The 17162-nt window shown below is 37.7% G+C and overlaps 1 long non-coding RNA gene across 1 annotated transcript; it reads left to right on the forward strand.

The window, feature by feature from the left end:
- The first annotated feature begins 731 nt into the window (after nucleotides 1–731).
- LOC130541261 (uncharacterized) lies at nucleotides 732–11407 on the forward strand. Its single transcript, XR_008955308.2, has 3 exons — nucleotides 732–5901; nucleotides 6425–6571; nucleotides 11253–11407. It is a non-coding gene; the product is annotated as an uncharacterized LOC130541261 (long non-coding RNA).
- The last annotated feature ends 5755 nt before the right edge of the window (nucleotides 11408–17162 follow it).

Raw genomic sequence — 17162 nt, forward strand, 5'->3', positions numbered from 1 at the left:
GGACTTCCAGTACTATGTTGAATAGAAGTGGTGAGAGTGGGCATCCCTGTATTGTTCCAGTTCTCAGAGGGAATGCTTTCAACTTTCCCTGTTCAGTATTGTGTTGGCTGTGTATTTATCATAGATGGCTTTTACTACATTGAGGTATGTTTCTTGTATGCCAATTTTGCTGAGGCTTTTAATCATAAAGTGATGCTGGATTTTGTCAAATGCTTTTTCTGTGTCTGTTGAGATGATTATGTGATTTTTGTTTTTAATTCCATTTACATGGTGTATCACATTTATTGATTTGCGGATGTTAAACCATCCCTTGAATATTCTTTGTATATTGTGGATGCAAGTCTTTCGCAAAATGTGTGATTTAAAAATATTTTTCCAATGTATAGCTGCCTTATCTTTCTTTCAATACTATATTTTAAAGAGTACATGTTCTTTCTTTTGATGAGATTCAATTTATCATTTTTTCTTTAATAGATGATTTTTTTGAATTTAATCTAAGTTCAAATCATAAGATTTCCTCCTATGTTCTCAACTAGAAATTTTGTAATTTTCAGTTTTGTATTTAGGTCTATGATCCTTATAGAGTTAATTTTTGGGTAGAGTGCAAGATATTGATTGTGGTTTCTTGTATTACATATAGAAATCTGATTGTTCCAGCATCATTTGTAAAGACTATCCCATCTCCACTGAATTGCCTTTGCACCTTAGATAAAAATCAACTGGGCATATACGCATGATTATATATGTGGATTCTATTCATGTCCATTGATCTAGATGTCCACTCTTTCTGTAATGTCAGTCTTGAGTGTTGTAGCTTTACATCAAATCTGGGCATCAATGTGAGTCCTCCTAACTTTGTTTTTTCTTTTTCAATTTGTATTATGGGTTCTAGTTACTTTGTCTTTCTATATAAATTGATTGGAATTGTGTTGAATCTATAGACAAATTGAGAGAGTTGACAACATCGAATCTTCCATTCTATGACAAAGTATTTATTTCCATTTAATTAGATTGTACATTATTTATTACATCAATATTTGAAACAAAATTTTAGCTTACAGATTTTGCATAAATTTTTAAAGTTTTGTAACTACCTCAAGCTTATTGTACTACTGTAAATGATACCATTTTTCAAATCAATTTTCATTTTTTGTGGCTAACATATTTAGATACCATTAGTTTTTCTATACTGGCAGTGTACTCTCATGCCTTTCCAAACTTAGTATTAATTCTGTTTAAAGATTCTTTTGGATTCTCTTTGTAACCAATTCATGTCATCTACAAAAAAAAAAAAAAAAAAAAAAAAAGAAAAAGAAAAAGAAAATGGCTGGGCGCAGTGTCTCATGCCTGTAATTCCAACACTTTGGGAGGCCAAGGCGGCAGATCCCTTGAGCTCAGGAGTTTGAGACCAGCCTGGGCAATATGGCGAAAATGTGTCCCTACAGAAAATACAAAAATTAGCTAGGCATGGTGGTGCAGGCACCTGTAGTCCCAGCTACTTGGAAGGCTGAGGTGGGAGGATTACTTGAGCCCAGGAAACTGAGGCTGCAGCAAGTAGAGATTGTGCTACTGCACTCCAGCCTGAGCGAGACCTTGTCTCAAAAAAAAATAAATAAATAATAATAATGTTTTATTTATTTTCAGTTTTCTTGTCTTTTTTCTTTATTGTGTTTATTGAACTTGCTAAGATCTCTAGTATAATGTTTAATAGTAGTAGCGTGATTTTTTTGATGATGTCTTATATTTGGTTGAGGAAGTTTATTTCTATATCTAATTTGCTGACTTTTGAAAGAATCATGAATGCATTTTGAATTTTATCAAAGACTGTTTCTTCATGTATCAATATAATTTCATTTTTTTTACACTTTTTAGTTTTTTCATGATGAATTGTACAGATTGATTATATTTTTAAATATTGAACCAGCCTTGCATTCTCAGACTAATCTCTACTTGATCATGATGCATTCTATTTTGATGGATTCAATTTGTTAGTATTCTATAAGGACATTTGTATTTATATATATCTGTCATATGTATATATATGTCATATATATCAGTCATATATATATCTCACACATATATGTAAGTGATTTTATGCTATGTATCTTTTTTTCTTCTGATATCTTTTTCTGGTTTCAATGTTAGTTTAATGCTAGCCTCATCAAATAAGTTGGGAAGTGGTCTTTTACTCATATTTTGAAAGAATTTGTGTAGAATTACTATAAATTGTTAAGGAGAATTTTTGTAGAATTTGCTAGTGAATATATTTATGTTTTGAATTTTCTTTTGTGGAAGGTTTTTACTACAAATTCCACCTACTTAGTAGAATTAAGATTATTCAAGTTATCTAATTTTTTACTGAGTAATTCTGGTCTCATTATGTCTTTCAAGGGAATTTTTTTCATTTTTTAATATCATTTTATAGCTTTATATTAAAAGTTCTGAATATGAGTGGCTCTCTGCCTGCTCCCTTTCACCACCTTAATATCTTAAGTGAATAATGCATTCTCATCAAGAGGGTTAAACTAATCATCAGCTGACGGCAATTCACTTTTTGAATTACAAAAAACTTTCCCCCTCAGGCCATTTATTTTACTCATAAGCAACCTAACTATATTGTAGATTCTAAAATATTATCTCCAAAGCCCCTAGAAGATGCATACATTTAGTCCAAAAGGTTTAATAACTCCCCAAGCTGATATTTCCCTTTCTCCTTTGATATTTCCATAATTTGGAGCGCCCATTGTCTGTTTTATTTCATATTGGGACAAGCTGAACAGGGACTAAGGTGAAGGCAGAGAGGCATCCAGGGCAAATCGTTTAAGGAGGTACTACAAATACAAGGTCAACACTTGCAGGAACCTAAGAAAGAGTGTCTCCTTAAAATTTGTGTCCTAGGTGTCTTATCTAGTTCTGGCCTTTTAAATGTGAATTCTTTTTTTTTTTTTTTTTTTTTTGAGATGAAGTCTGGCTCTGTCACCCAGGCTAGAGTGCACTGGTGCGATCTCGCCTGACTGCAACCTCCACCTCCTGGGTTCAAGGGATTCTCCTGCCTCAGCCTCCCAAGTAGCTGGGATTACAGGCATGCACCACCACACCTGGCTAATTTTTGTATTTTTAGTGGAGACAGGGTTTCACCATGTTGGCCAGGCTGGTCTTGAACTCCTGACCTGAGGTGATCCACCCACCTCGGCCTCCCAAAGTGCTGTGATTACAGGCATCAACCACTGCACCCAGCTTGAATTCTTTATGTCCTCTAAAAATTCAAAATTATTTTTTAGTATTTTACCAGAAACATGGGAGGCATCAATTTAAAAGGAATGCACAGAAGACACTTCATCACTACTTCCAACCAAGCAGTAATGGGCTGGAGATCCTAGATCAAGCTACTGGCATATCTGGTGTCTGGCGAGGGCTCTGCTCCTGGTTTGCAGATGGGTGTCCTCTCATTATGCCCTCGCATGGTTGAGAGAAAAATCATCGTTCTTCTGTTTCTTCTTAGAAGGGCACTAATTTTATTCATGAGCTCCATCCTCATGACCTAATCACAGCCTAAAGGCCTCACCTCCTAATACTATTATATTGGGGGTTTAGATTGCAACATATGTATTTGGGGGGGTCGGCACAAACATTCAGCTCATAACATCTTGTGAATCACTTTTAATTGCAATGTTGGAACATTGCTTTAAAAATGATGCAGGTCTTATTTCCATATATGCATTAGGCAGCTCTTGCATTGCTATAAAGAAATACAGGAAACTGGGTAATTTATAAATAAAAGAGGTTTAATTGGCTCACAGTTCTGTAGGCTTTACAGGAAGCATGGTGGTGCTCAGATCTGCTTGGCATCTAGGGAGGCCTCAGGAAGCTTCCATTCATGGCAGAAGGTGAAGACAGGGTAGGTATGTCGTGTAGTAAAAGCAGGAATATGCAAGAGACAAAGTGGGGGGCGATGCCAAACACTTTTAAATGACCACATCTCATATGAATTCAGGGCAAGAGCTCACTTAATCACCAAGGGGTTGGCCCAAACTGTTCATGAGGGATCTGCCCCCATTATCCAAAATCCCTCTGCCAGTCTCCAACATTAGGAGTTACACTTCAACATGAGATTTGAGTGGGGACAAATATCCAAACTATATTAAGAAGAAACGCAGCAGTTCCCAATTTTGTCTCTCATCACCCTCCCACATACCAAATCATATATGTGAGGAGTACTTTTATATGCACAACTTGCCCTATTTAGAACTGTTCTGGAATGAGTGCATTTCCCATAGTACTATCTACAATTCCATCCCCTGCAGTTCCCTTTAAGAAACCACATGACAATATCAATAATGCATTGCATTTTAGGAATAAAGTTAAATATTTTCCAATTTATTTTAACCATTAATAAACTGTTCTTAACTCTTTTTATAACAATAATTTTTAGATCAGTTCACAAGTGATTACAACACACACGGCAGCAAGATGGATAATTGCTGTCCTAATGCATACATTACACTAAACATTATTACATACAATGATATTGCCAAGGATTTAAAATTTTGATCAGCAGTTTCAGGAAGCTAGGAGCTTTTAACTAAATGGATGAATCATGGAGAAGAGTCCCGCCGTTTCTTGTTCAAGATTGGTGACTCAGTGTCAGTGGGACATGAGACTTCTATGATCTGACCTTAGAATGACCCCTTTTTATGGTGGAACAAGGTTTTAAGCAAGGCCATTCCCCTGGAGCCATAAAGGATTGACTAGGGAAGATTGCAATGAGCTTTGCTATGAACAGGGCTGCTGCATTTTTGTGATTTTTCCCCAGTCTGTGGTTTTTCCTGAGCCTGTATCCAGACAGTGGTCATTCCAAGTCCAGCTTTGCTGTCTGTTACAGCTTCTGTTTGACTATGTCTTTATACTCTTGCCTTATTAAGTTATAAAACTGTTTATTGCTTTATTGTCTCAGCTCAAAGGTGAATAACAAAACCCCAAGCATATGTCAGCCTTGGAAATTTAGTATTGACATTCCTGGGCCCTCAGTGCCTGCTCATTTCCTATACCTAGCATTTACGTTTCCAATGCTTCATCTACACCTTCGTTCACTACTACCTATATGTCATTTGCCTTATTATCTATGGTACGTATACTGAGTTCTAGTAAAATAGTATTTCAAGTGCAAGTTTACACATTCCTTATATTAACTTTAATTCAATACTTGCCATTTCTTTTTTGCTTCAGAACCAGGAGTTGAAAATATTTCCATTTGTCTTTTAAAGAGGTTATAAAATTGTCACAAGGACATGGGACATGCTGGCTATTTTTCCCTTTTTACTATTTTATAGCATCCAATTAGGTGGATAATAAAATTCTTATTTTTCCAATGAGTAGTCCAAGACTTCACGAATAAAAGTACCATGCTTAATGTCACACTACTAACAAGTGGCAGGACCAGTGTTTAAATGTAAATATATCTTATTTCAAAATTTGTTTGTTTTACCAAATCTTGTAGCTCCTTCCAAGACTCCCAACCTTTACCTTTTCTTTCTATCCCTAAGAATACATATGATTTTCGCATACGAAGTTCATTTATAACCTTTTGCTAATTAATTAGTGAAAAAAGATGCAATGAATTTTGCAAAATGTCATGCAAAAAATGAAGCAGGAGCAGAGAATTAGGAAATATTAAACCATGGTTAGTAGCATTGCATATCAGCATTGGTTTGATTGTAATTTCATTGTTCTGGACTCTCACTTGTTTAGTTGGTGTCCCTGAGGCCTGCAGTCCTTCCAGGTGCTGAGAGTGGAGCTTCCCAGGCCTTCATCCTCTCCAGGACCTCAACCTTCCTCGTTCCATGTACAGACATAGAGCCCTTTCCACTTCCTTTTTGTAAGAAATAGTATTCTTTCTCACAGGTGAGACCTGGAGAAACATTTGAGTCCTCTTTGATCGTATCCTTAGTCATTTCCCACTTCTGATAATGTGTTTGTAAGATTAATATGAGAACTTCAGTAAGACTGCACTTGCAGGGGTGCAGCTACATACACCAAGCTTCTATGTCACTGGTGAGGAATCCACAAAGCACTGACATGAGTGGAGTGATTTCCATTTCTCTTCAGCAGCGATCTCGTGTCAAAGACCATCTGGCAATTCAAATCCTCAGTTTTTAAGGCTAAAGAATTATGGCCATATCTAGTTTCTATGCACAGCCTTTCCCTGAGTAGAAGGCTCAATTAATTACCAGATCAAAATTGGGCTGGGATTTGCTTTGTAAACTGCTAAGCAGTTTAACTGGGTTGTAGAGAAAGACTCTATATGACATTAAATGACCTTCCTAAAAGCTTATTTCTCCCCCAACTGCTCATGTTGGAATCAATTTCAGGAGTCATTCACAATGAGTGGTTTATTAGCTTTCTAAATGCATTTACTACATGCCAGATGTCCAGCTCACACCAGCCTGCTGCTTGCCTTTCACTGACCCCTTCGATGGATGCTACGGACTTGGATCCACTGCCAAGGAAACACGTCACAGAGCAGTGTGTGGTTGGCATACTAAGCTCCACCAAGAAAGAAGACATCACCCAGGTGTGGGCAAAAGGGATGATATTACCAAGCAAGGTCATAATGATGACACAAAATAGATTTTTCCCCGTTGAATTTAGAAATACGTTGTGTCCTCAGACCTCTCAGTGTGTTTCAAGCATTGAAAAATCCCTTTGATTGGAACCAAATAGATTAAAACTAAATGTAGAAAAGACCTTCTTGACAGTTCCAGGGCTATTCTATAGCTGGCTTGAATTTGATTTTTAAAAAACATCTCATTAATCCAAAGTGTTCTGCATAAGAGATCTGTACATCTGTTTTTTCACTTATATGATTGGATAATTATCATTTATTTTCAGTAGGTCATTCTGAACAAAATGCAAGTTAATCATTAAATGATTTCTACATTGGAACATGACATATTTTGATAAAAAGGCATGGCTTAAATAATACTTCTTATCAAGCAAGTATCTTGATTCTTTAATTCTTTTACTAATAGAACTAACAATTGCCCAGATTTTCATGAAAAGAAAAACAGCAAATCATTGGTTTTCTATATTGCCTTTCTATGTGCATATGACAATGTAGCCATTGTTCAGATTCTCCTAAAAAGTTTAATTGACAATGACATCAAAATTATTCAAATATTCTTTAAAAATATGTGTGTGACAGTATAAGCAACAGTAGAACTGGTCAAAATAATTATGGATTATTAAATATTTACTATGAAATAAATGCAAATGCATTCAAAATACATAGAAAAATATTGGTTAAATATAATTTTGCAATAAAGATGACAAATGCTTTATTTGTGCTTTTTATTATGTTATTACTATAATAAGAAGCACAGATATAAAATATGTATTTATTTTGTAGAAATATATTATAAAGGGAAAAGGTAGGCATCAATAAACAGAGGTAAAATGAAACATCCACAGAATGCAAATAAATACAAACGCAACATTTCTAATATCAAACATCACATCTGAATGTTTTCCTGATGTCACAATGAGACATTTTCTTTATATCTGTTGGATCTAATAGAATGCAATAGTTAATAATCATATTTTTTGGATGGCATGGGGTAAACTTGAATTATGTAGTTAACCATAATGAGCATTGTTAGACTATTTCTAAATTTCACAGGGAAACAAATTACTTTGTTGGTTGCTAAATTGCAACCAACACAAGTACTTAGTCAAAACTCCTTAATGGTGATGATAAAAAATTTGGAAATTATTCAGATTAATTTGAATAAGTTAAAAATGTTTTTCAACAACAGTAAGAAAACAACATGTATATACAACAACATATCTAATAGATATGTAATATAATTATAATATAATATATGTAATATATGTGTACTGACTCATGCAATTGTGGAGGCTGAGAAGTTCCATAGTCCATCTGCAAGCTGGAAAACCATCAAAGCTGGTGGTGTAATTCGGTCCCAGTCCAAAGACTTGACCGGGAGCTCTGATGCCTGAGGGAGGGCACAAGATGGAAGTCCCAGCTCAAAACAGAGGGAAAATTCACCCTTCCTTTACATTTTTGTTCTATTCAGGTCCTCAGGGGATTGGATGAGGGCCTTCAACATTGGTGAGGATAGATATTGTTTGCACAGTCTACCAATTCATGTGCCAATTTCTTCCAGAAACACCCTCACAGATATACCCAGAAATAATGTTTTACCAGCTGTCTGGGCATCCCTTAGACTAGTCAAGTTGACACATAAAATTAACCATCACTCCAAGTAAAACTAGTTTTGCCTTCTCTTGAAATGTTTAAGGAGAGAAAGGTAACATTGAGCAGAACGATGTAGAGGAAAGGGCCATGCACATCACAAAAGCCTATCAATAACATTTGTGAGCCGCCACTTAATTGTCTGCAAAATGGATGGCATGGCGGGGTTGTGGTGAAGCATAGATTCAACATACAAACATGACCTCGCTTTGCACCATGCATCTAGATCCTTAATAATAATAGTGAGATAAAGATTACTTATATCAAACCATTCTTGGAGTTTTCCCTGACTCTGGTCAGTGAAGTGAATCCTAGCTTAACCTCCTAGTCCTGTTTCCGTTCCTTGCTCTCCATGGAATGGTGGACCTTGCAAGACATGGTCCTCATGGCCACATGAAACACAACCATGAGAAAAAGAGAGGTGAAGAAAGGCAGGAGGTAATGGGCCTAGGAGTGCAGAAGGTGAGGTAGGCCATGTGGGTTCAGGAAAGGCATGAATGTGACTATCGTATATGAAGAAAGATAGGAGAGAGAAGACCTAAGCATAATTGCTGTGGTCTGCTTACATTCTTTATGCTGTTTGTGAAAAGGAAGTGAAGGGTAAACTACTGTAAAATTGCTTTTGGTTCCTGGAACATGGTCTTTGGGATTCAACACTGCTCTGAGGCTGAGCTATGCAGATCGTGACTTCACTAGCAAAAAATGCATATAGTCATTATTTTCCAGAAGGACTTAACTGTACTTCTATCTTCTGCTTTGACATACATGGAGTAGACCTTTCCCATTCATTTTTCTTTTCTTTTTCTTTTTTTTTTTTTTTTTTTTGAGACATTGTCTTACTCTGTCAACCAGGCTGAAGTGCAGTGGCACGATCTTGGCTCACTGCAACCTCTGCCTTCTGGTTTCAAGTGATTCTCCTGCTTCAGCCTCTCGAGTAGCTGGGATTACAGGAGCCCACCACCATGCCTGGCTAGTTTTTATTTTATTAGTAGAGATGTGGTTTCACCATGTTGACCAGGCTGGTCTCAAACTCCTGACCTCGTGATCCACCCGCCTTGGCCTCCCAAAGTGCTGGGATTACAGGTGTGAGCCACTGCGCCCGGCCTCCCATTCATTTTTTCATACCCAGATCCTTCTTATCTCAGAAAGTCCAACTACCATGCCTTCCACGATGCTCTCCGTCCTGGATTTATCTATCTGATGGAAATATTTTGCACAAACTTCCTTTGTGTTTGATCTGTACCTATCTATAATCAGATTCTTCAGAGAAGAGCCTGAGACGGAAGTTAGGGTACATGTGATTCATCAAAGGAAGGACTGTGAACAGGAGAAAGGGAAGAGACATTAGTATTGGGCAGGGGAGGAGCCAAGGACACGTGTGTTTTCAGCAGGACCCTGCCTCTGGCCTCCTCACATAGTGTGTTCTGGAAGATGAACTGTGTCCTGAGTTGGTCCACCCTCAAGGCAAGGAGGTCAGGCTCCCTTGTTGGTCTATGGGCTGTGGGCTTTATGCAACCTCCTGGGAAATAAAGTCAGTCTTCCATGTGGCTGAAAGCGGTTCTCTGGGGACATATCACCTACTCAGGAGTAGCCAATACACACCAACCTAGCCCAGAGGGTCCTGACACCTTATTAATAGCATCCATTACTGACTTTTCCTGATGACCCTTCTCATGTTTCACCTTGTGTTATATGAATTCACATTTCTGTCATATTTATACTAAATTGTGAGTTCCTTGAGGTCAAATTAAGTGAAATATTTATCATTGAAGTTTTCACAATACCTAGCCTTGCTCCTGGATAACATAGCACTGGAAATAACTTTGAAATTGCTTACCAGGACTTGATTTCTAACTGGATGGGGCTCTAGAATATAATTTCAATTCATTCTATCCTACTATGGAACCGACCATTACTATTCATGGGGAAACTTCCTGAAAGTCCAGAAATGGGCAGAATTCCTAACACTGATATAACCAGATTTACCAAGGTGTATGAGTATCAAAAAACAAGGGTGGGTTAAGAAGGGCATGGGCTAACTAGGCTTAGTGACTTTTTCCTACATATTAGACTTACGGTGTAAAGTTAATATCCAGGCCTCAACAAAATGACACATTTCTACACATTGTGAACCTTCCGGATTCCTATACGGTCTGATTTGGAAATATTAAATCTGTGAATGCCATGTGTTTGGTAGGCATAATTGTTAAGTTAATAAATGATGCATAAAACGGAATAATATATTGTAAATACATGTGTTAAAAACCTTTGAAAGAGCATTGAGTATAAAAATTAAAAGGAAACCTGAGAATAACTGTATTATTCACACTTCCCACTCATCGCTGGTTTTTCCAGTCTCATTGCTTCATATGCCCTCTGTATTCTGAGGCCCCCCAGGTTTATGTCTCCTTCTTCTATAGCTCATCTATGCTATTAAGTATGCAGACATAACTTCCCCCAAATGAAGCTCTTGATCTTCCCCACAAACCCTGATATCTTGTGTTTTTTACCATCTAAGTCTCGGCAAATCTAATCCTAGTACCTCAAGTCACAAAAGCTGGGGATTATCCCTGACTCCTGTCTTTTTCTCACACTGAATATTCAATTCTTATACAAGCTGTAGGTGTCACCTTCAAAACATGGACAGACTCCAACCACTGTTTCCATTACACTGTCACCTCCACAGTCCAAGCCATCATCATCTCTCTTGGATGACTGCAATAATCTTCCTGCTTTTACCCAGTTTGTCTTTGACCTACTTCACAATGTTTTTAATACAGTCCCCAGAATGTTCTTGTTAAAATATAAGTCATAGCATTTCACACATCTGCAAAAAAAAGTTACCTTTTGCATGAAAATATACTTTCTCTACTTATTTGGTTATTTACTCATAAATTCATCTTATATACCTGTATTGATTATTTTCAATACCAAGTACTAAAAACTCAAGGAAGACTAAAACAAAATTATTCTTTTGCAGAGTCATGCTGTATTATCCAGAATACTTATGTGTCTCCATACCAGAGATTGACCACCCAAACTTCTTCATTTATAAAAAGCTTCTCCAAGTACCTGATTGCTTGAAATTGGACTATAGTAGCTTCAAGAAACACTTATAAACATTAGCCAATTACAGAGTATTTTGTTATGTTTGAGGTTTTATAAATACCTGACCATCCAGGGACTTAAAATCCTGTTGGTGGCAGAGACCATCAATATTAAAACACTTATTTTCACAGACGTTTATGAGTTACTAATTTTGTGCTAGGAATTGTACTAGGTAAAAGGGGATATAATGATAACGTCATGCCTTGACTTTGTTGTTAAGAAAGTTTTAGCCTAGTTGGGAAGAAGGCAGGTTTACACAATACATTTAGAGCAGTGGTTTTCAACTCTGACTATACATTGAAGAATCCAGTTAGGAGTTTAGGAAACTTCAACATCTGGGTCTCACCAACAAGATCTTACTTGGTCTGAGATGTGACACTTGAATTAATTTTCTTGAAAGCTTTCTAGGGGATTCTATAACGATGCAGGATGGAGAGAGGGAAAAGTATCCAGTGACGAATGAATCATTGCTTTGCCTATTCTCATTGCTGTGCACAATATGTCTTCCTGACTTTGTCAAGGAACAAATAACTCATAAAATAACATGATCCTGATGGACCAGAATGTGGTAAGGTCCACATTCTAATGAAAAGAACATTAGGAAGTGTCTTACATACAGAATACATAATAATTGTCACATTTTTGGCCTTTAATAAATACTTTCCAAATATATGAAAAGATTCAGGAAACAACTATTAATTCTTGAATCTGTAATTTATAATCTGATCTTTTTAAGAAATGAAGAAAGTACTTTAGAGTCCTCTGGGTCATTACTACAAGCCTCATATCTCATTTAACAAGTGGAAAAGAAGTGAAAAATTGACCTGAATTATTACAAACTGACCACACACACATGCACACAATCACACACGTGCATGCACACACACACAACCTATATGCTCTTTTAAAGATAGAAAGAGAAAAGTTCTATTTTTCAGAGATTTTTTTCATGACTCTCGCTCATTTTGGCTTTTTAACTGTTTTATGAAATAGGCATTCTTATTTTGATTTTGCAGATCAAGAAATTCAAGAAAGCTTAAATAACTCATGTAGCTTCTCATAGCTAATAAGAGTCAGAACTAAAATTTTAAATTAAATTCTTAATAGATTTTTTTACTTTTTCACAGATTTTTCTTATTAAAAATTGTTTACAGGAAAATGTACAGTGATTTGCATCATTTTGATGATGAGTACACAGTACTTACAGAAATTTAAGTAGTATTATTTTGTTTTGTTCATTATTAATTTTTTTTGAGTTGGAGTCTTGCTATATTGCCCAGGCTAGTCTTGAACTCCTGGCCTCAAGTGATCTCCCACCTCTTCCTCCCAAAGTGCTGGGAATACAGGTATAAGCCACCACACCTGGCTCATTTTGTTCTTTAATCAGGACATCACAAAATACATTGGCTCACTAGTTTGCCAAATGGAGCCTTGCTGGAACCAAAAAGCCCTCCTGTCTTCCAAAACCATAAACTCATTCCCAAGGGGAATCTCAGCCATAGGGAACTGGGAAGCAGAAATTCTTCTGATTGTATTCTAGACAGAGTCGACCTGGAATTAAAAGTCTCAAGCTTCTTTGAATTAGGCACTTCATGTAGACTTTTGCAAAGCACTCTTAAGATTTTTGAAGCAATGTACTGGTTTCTGGTGGAACCCTCCTTTGTGTTGTTGTTTCTTTTAATTATTCATGAGAAAGTAATGTTGTTTATAATTGATTCGTTTTTACAAACAGATTATCAGGAGGTAGTATCCTAAATATTGTAAAAGATGAAAACAGCAGGGTGTTCAGATCACTTTTGAAATAGCAGCATCTAATCTTAATTTCTTTCTATGAAGATTACAAAAAGAATATGAACACAATTCATTTAGTAAATTAGTGACAATAAATATAAAGGTTTATACCCCCAGTGAGAAATTAGTTGTTTCAGGCATCTAAAGGAAATTAAATTGTCAAACACTCATGGCACCTAAAAGGGCCAAACTTGTGCTTACAAGGAGATGAGAAGTAATGTTGTCATCAAGGTCTAGGTTTGAAAAGGAAGCATTGAGAACATTTTAGAGAAACATCCAAATGAAGATAAAAGAGGGTAGTCTGATTCTCTACTTGAGTATAGGAGAATTATTTGATCCTCTGGCAACCCAAAGAGAAAGGATCGTTTTAAAGAACTTTCAAGATGCTGCACTTTTCTTTATTTGAAGTATTTCAGTCCAAACCATTTATTAAAAGCAAAACTCTATGTGATTGGCCAACATGCAAATATGTCTTATCAGTAGAGACATGCATACAATTGTAAGTTCATTCATTCAGGTAGCAATTATTTATGGAATTCTCACTTGATCCCTGGTTCCTACTGGGCACTGGTAATAGAAATGCTAGATAATAGAGACTTTGTTTCTTTCATCAAGAAACATACTAGCTAGTGACCAAATCTTTTAAAATGATAGTTTCAAAGGAAAAAAATCATATGAAGTTTGCAATCATCACGTGAATATAACAAGTAAATGTGGTCTGTTCATTATCCCCATATGAAGACAAATTCCACACAATATATTTTTCTGGAATAAAATTATTTTTTCTTTCTACAGTTTTAGATTATCAACTCTTTCAGAATAGTGATTTTATATTCCAGATTTAACTGTCATTTGTGTACTGTACATGTTCAGAAATGGTTGTGAAATGAAATAGAAAGAGTGAGAAAAATGTCCTTTTGGTTTATTTGATTTTTGTTTGGTTTTGTTTTTGAGACACAGTCTCATTCTGTGGCTCAGACGGGAGTGTAGTAGTGTGTTCATAGCTCACTGCAGCCTTGGCTTACCAAAGGGTGGGATTACAGGCATGAGCTCCTGCGCCCAGCCAAAACTTCTTGCCTTCGGGAAGAGTTGCTGTTCAACGGGCATAAAATTTCAATTGTAAAAGCTGAATACGTTTTAGAGATCCGCTTAACAATATTGTTCCTATAGCTAATAATATTTTATTCTGCACTTAAAAATGGATTCAGAGAGTAGAACTCATGTGAAGTGTATGCTATGGTCTGAATCATAGTGTCCCCCTGAAATTCATCACGGTGAAACCGAACTCCCCACATAAAGTGGAAGTTTTGGGAGGTGATGAGATCGTGAGGGTGGAGCCCTTGTGAATGGGGCTAGTGTCCTTGTAAAAGAGGATCCAGAGACAGCTGTCTTGCCCCTTCCACCATGTGAGAACTCATTAAGAAAGCACTGTCTATGAACACGAAAATGGCCCCTCACCAGACACAGAATCTGCGAATCTGCCGGCACTTTGATCTTGGACTTCCAGCCTCCAGAACTGTGAGAAATAAATTTCAGTTGTTTAAAAGCATCCAGTTGATGGTACATTGTCATATAAGCCGGTACAGGCATAAACAGTGTTCTTAAGACAACAATAAAAAATGTAATAGATCGGGGAGAACAAATGCACAAATAATGCATTATAAACAGTGAGATTGGAGTTAAGGAAGCATACGTGATGTAGGATCAGGGACAGGCAAACTCTGTGTGTGTGTGTGAGAGAGAGAGAAAGAAACAGAGATAGATAGACAGACAGACATACACATACACACACAGAGAGAGAATTTCTTAGGGGAGATAACTTTTGAGCAGATTTATTAACAATGAGAATAAATTTCAGGCAAAGAGAAGAATATACATTGTCCCAAAGGTCAAAATGCTGACACATTTTCCTGAGTCCAGGAAGCTTATTTGTTTTTTGTTTGTTTGTTTGTTTCTGCTTTTTTTTTTTTTTTTTTTTTGAGATGAAGTCTCACTCCATTGCCCAAGCTGGAGTGCAGTGGTGTGATCTTGGATCACTGCAACCTCCAATTCCAGGGTTCAAGCGATTCTCCTTCCTCAGCTTCCCGAGTAGCTGGGACTACAGGCACGCCTAGATAATTTTTGTATTTTTAGTAGAGACGGGGTTTCACCATGTTGGCCAGGCTGGTCTTGAACTCCTGACATCGTAATCCGCCCACCGCGGCCTCGCAAAGTGCTGGGATTACAGGCGTGAGCCACCGCACTAGGTCCCCCAGGCAGCTTCTTATGGATGGACATGAAAACATTATCATCTAAATCATCATCGCCCTGAGGGTTGTAAGATATATTGGTTTTTGATTTGTGTTTTATATGTTTTTCTATTACTCAGTAGAAATAAAGCCTACCTGGATTAGTTTGCTGATTTCTCCAGCAGTGTTATTTTCTCTTAAAATTAGGGCTTAGATATGGAAACGTTGCTAATGTAAAAGTTGCTGATATATTATCGTAGTATTTCATGGGATGGGCTTTGGGATACCATTGAACTCAGTCTTCAGTGGTCAGGACTCTCCATTCTTGAAAGCTAAATGGAAAGTGATCATACATCTCCAGACATTTTCTGGCACTGTTGATTTGGTGGTGTGCTGATGATGTAACTAGTAATACATAATAATTATGACTCCAGAAGCAGAAGACTGTTCCTACAGTCTGGCAAAGACACAGGAACGGGGTTGGATTAGGATGACGTATAATCATTTTATACCTTCATGCAGAAAATAACATTTAAAAAGTGCTTCTCCAATAACTGTGGCTGAGAATTTTCTGTTTCCTGGAAGCAGTCTGGTAACAACATTTTTTGCTGAATTTCAAAAGAGCACCTATAAGTAAAGCCATTATATTGACCATGCTAAAAATTTCCAAGCAAGGCGATCACTGTACAGTGGCTGTGTTCCGTAAAGCAGGAAGTGCCGACATCTCTAAAACCCTTCGGTGGATTACAGGAGGATTAGCTCTTTAGCGGTGTCTTAGACAAGAGCTGGTTGAGGTTGGTTTGTGGTCTGGTGAGCTTTCTGCTTTTGTTCTATCATTCCCTGGCTCCTTCTCGCCCTTGACTGCTGCAGATGAGAAGACTGGGAGGAGGATTGTTCTCTGGAGGGTGACGCCGAGCCCCTCTGCAGCCTCCTGTGGCTTAGGCAGCTGTGCCCCCCAGGGACTTGGTTTGCCATGGCCCACTGGAGCCTGGAGTCTTCAGTTAGGGAGGTGTCAGAGAGGAACCATGCATTCTTGCTGTCATGGGAGGTGCAGGGAAGAACCACTGCAGGGACCTAGAAAGAGGGACCATCACCTCCCCCTTTCCAGCTCCCTACACACACACACACCCACACACACACACTTCTCACACACAAACTTACATAAGCCCACACCCAAATGGGAATCTTTCTGAACCATAATCAGAGACATGATATTTTTAGACTTTGTTTCTAAGGTGTTCCTCCAGGCATCTGCTTCTGCTGGGGCTCTTCTGCTTTTGCTCTCCACAGCATTTCCCTCCCCTCAGGCCCCGATCTCCTCCTGCAGACACAGTCAGGCCTCATGCTCTGTGCTTGGTGTTGGGGAGAAAGGCAGGAGAGCCTTAGGGTCACCTGCTGTTTCAATCCCACCTCCCTCCTTTACTTGCTTGGTGACCTTCAGCAAAGCACTCAGTACCTCTGCATCCCAGTTTCTTCAGCTGTGTTTTGGGGATGCCACCACCTACCAACCTCAAGGGTGGTCATGAAGGCTGCATGAGTTAATTTCTATGAAGCATCTTGGAAGTGTCCCTGGCATATAGGGCAATTTCATTCTTTGCTTTGATGAGCACTTTCGGAGCCCATCTTAGTCATGGGAATAAAGATTAGTATCTCTCCCACCCTCCTAGGGTCTTAGAATAAAGGCCTCACCCTGTCCCAGCTGTGGAGATGCATGCACTGCCTCAGCACAGTTGGCTGGGTTCTTTCGTCCCCATCCCTGTGAT

The sequence above is a fragment of the Pan paniscus genome, chromosome 12 (genome assembly GCF_029289425.2).
Source record: "Pan paniscus chromosome 12, NHGRI_mPanPan1-v2.0_pri, whole genome shotgun sequence".
Lineage (NCBI taxonomy): Eukaryota > Metazoa > Chordata > Mammalia > Primates > Hominidae > Pan > Pan paniscus.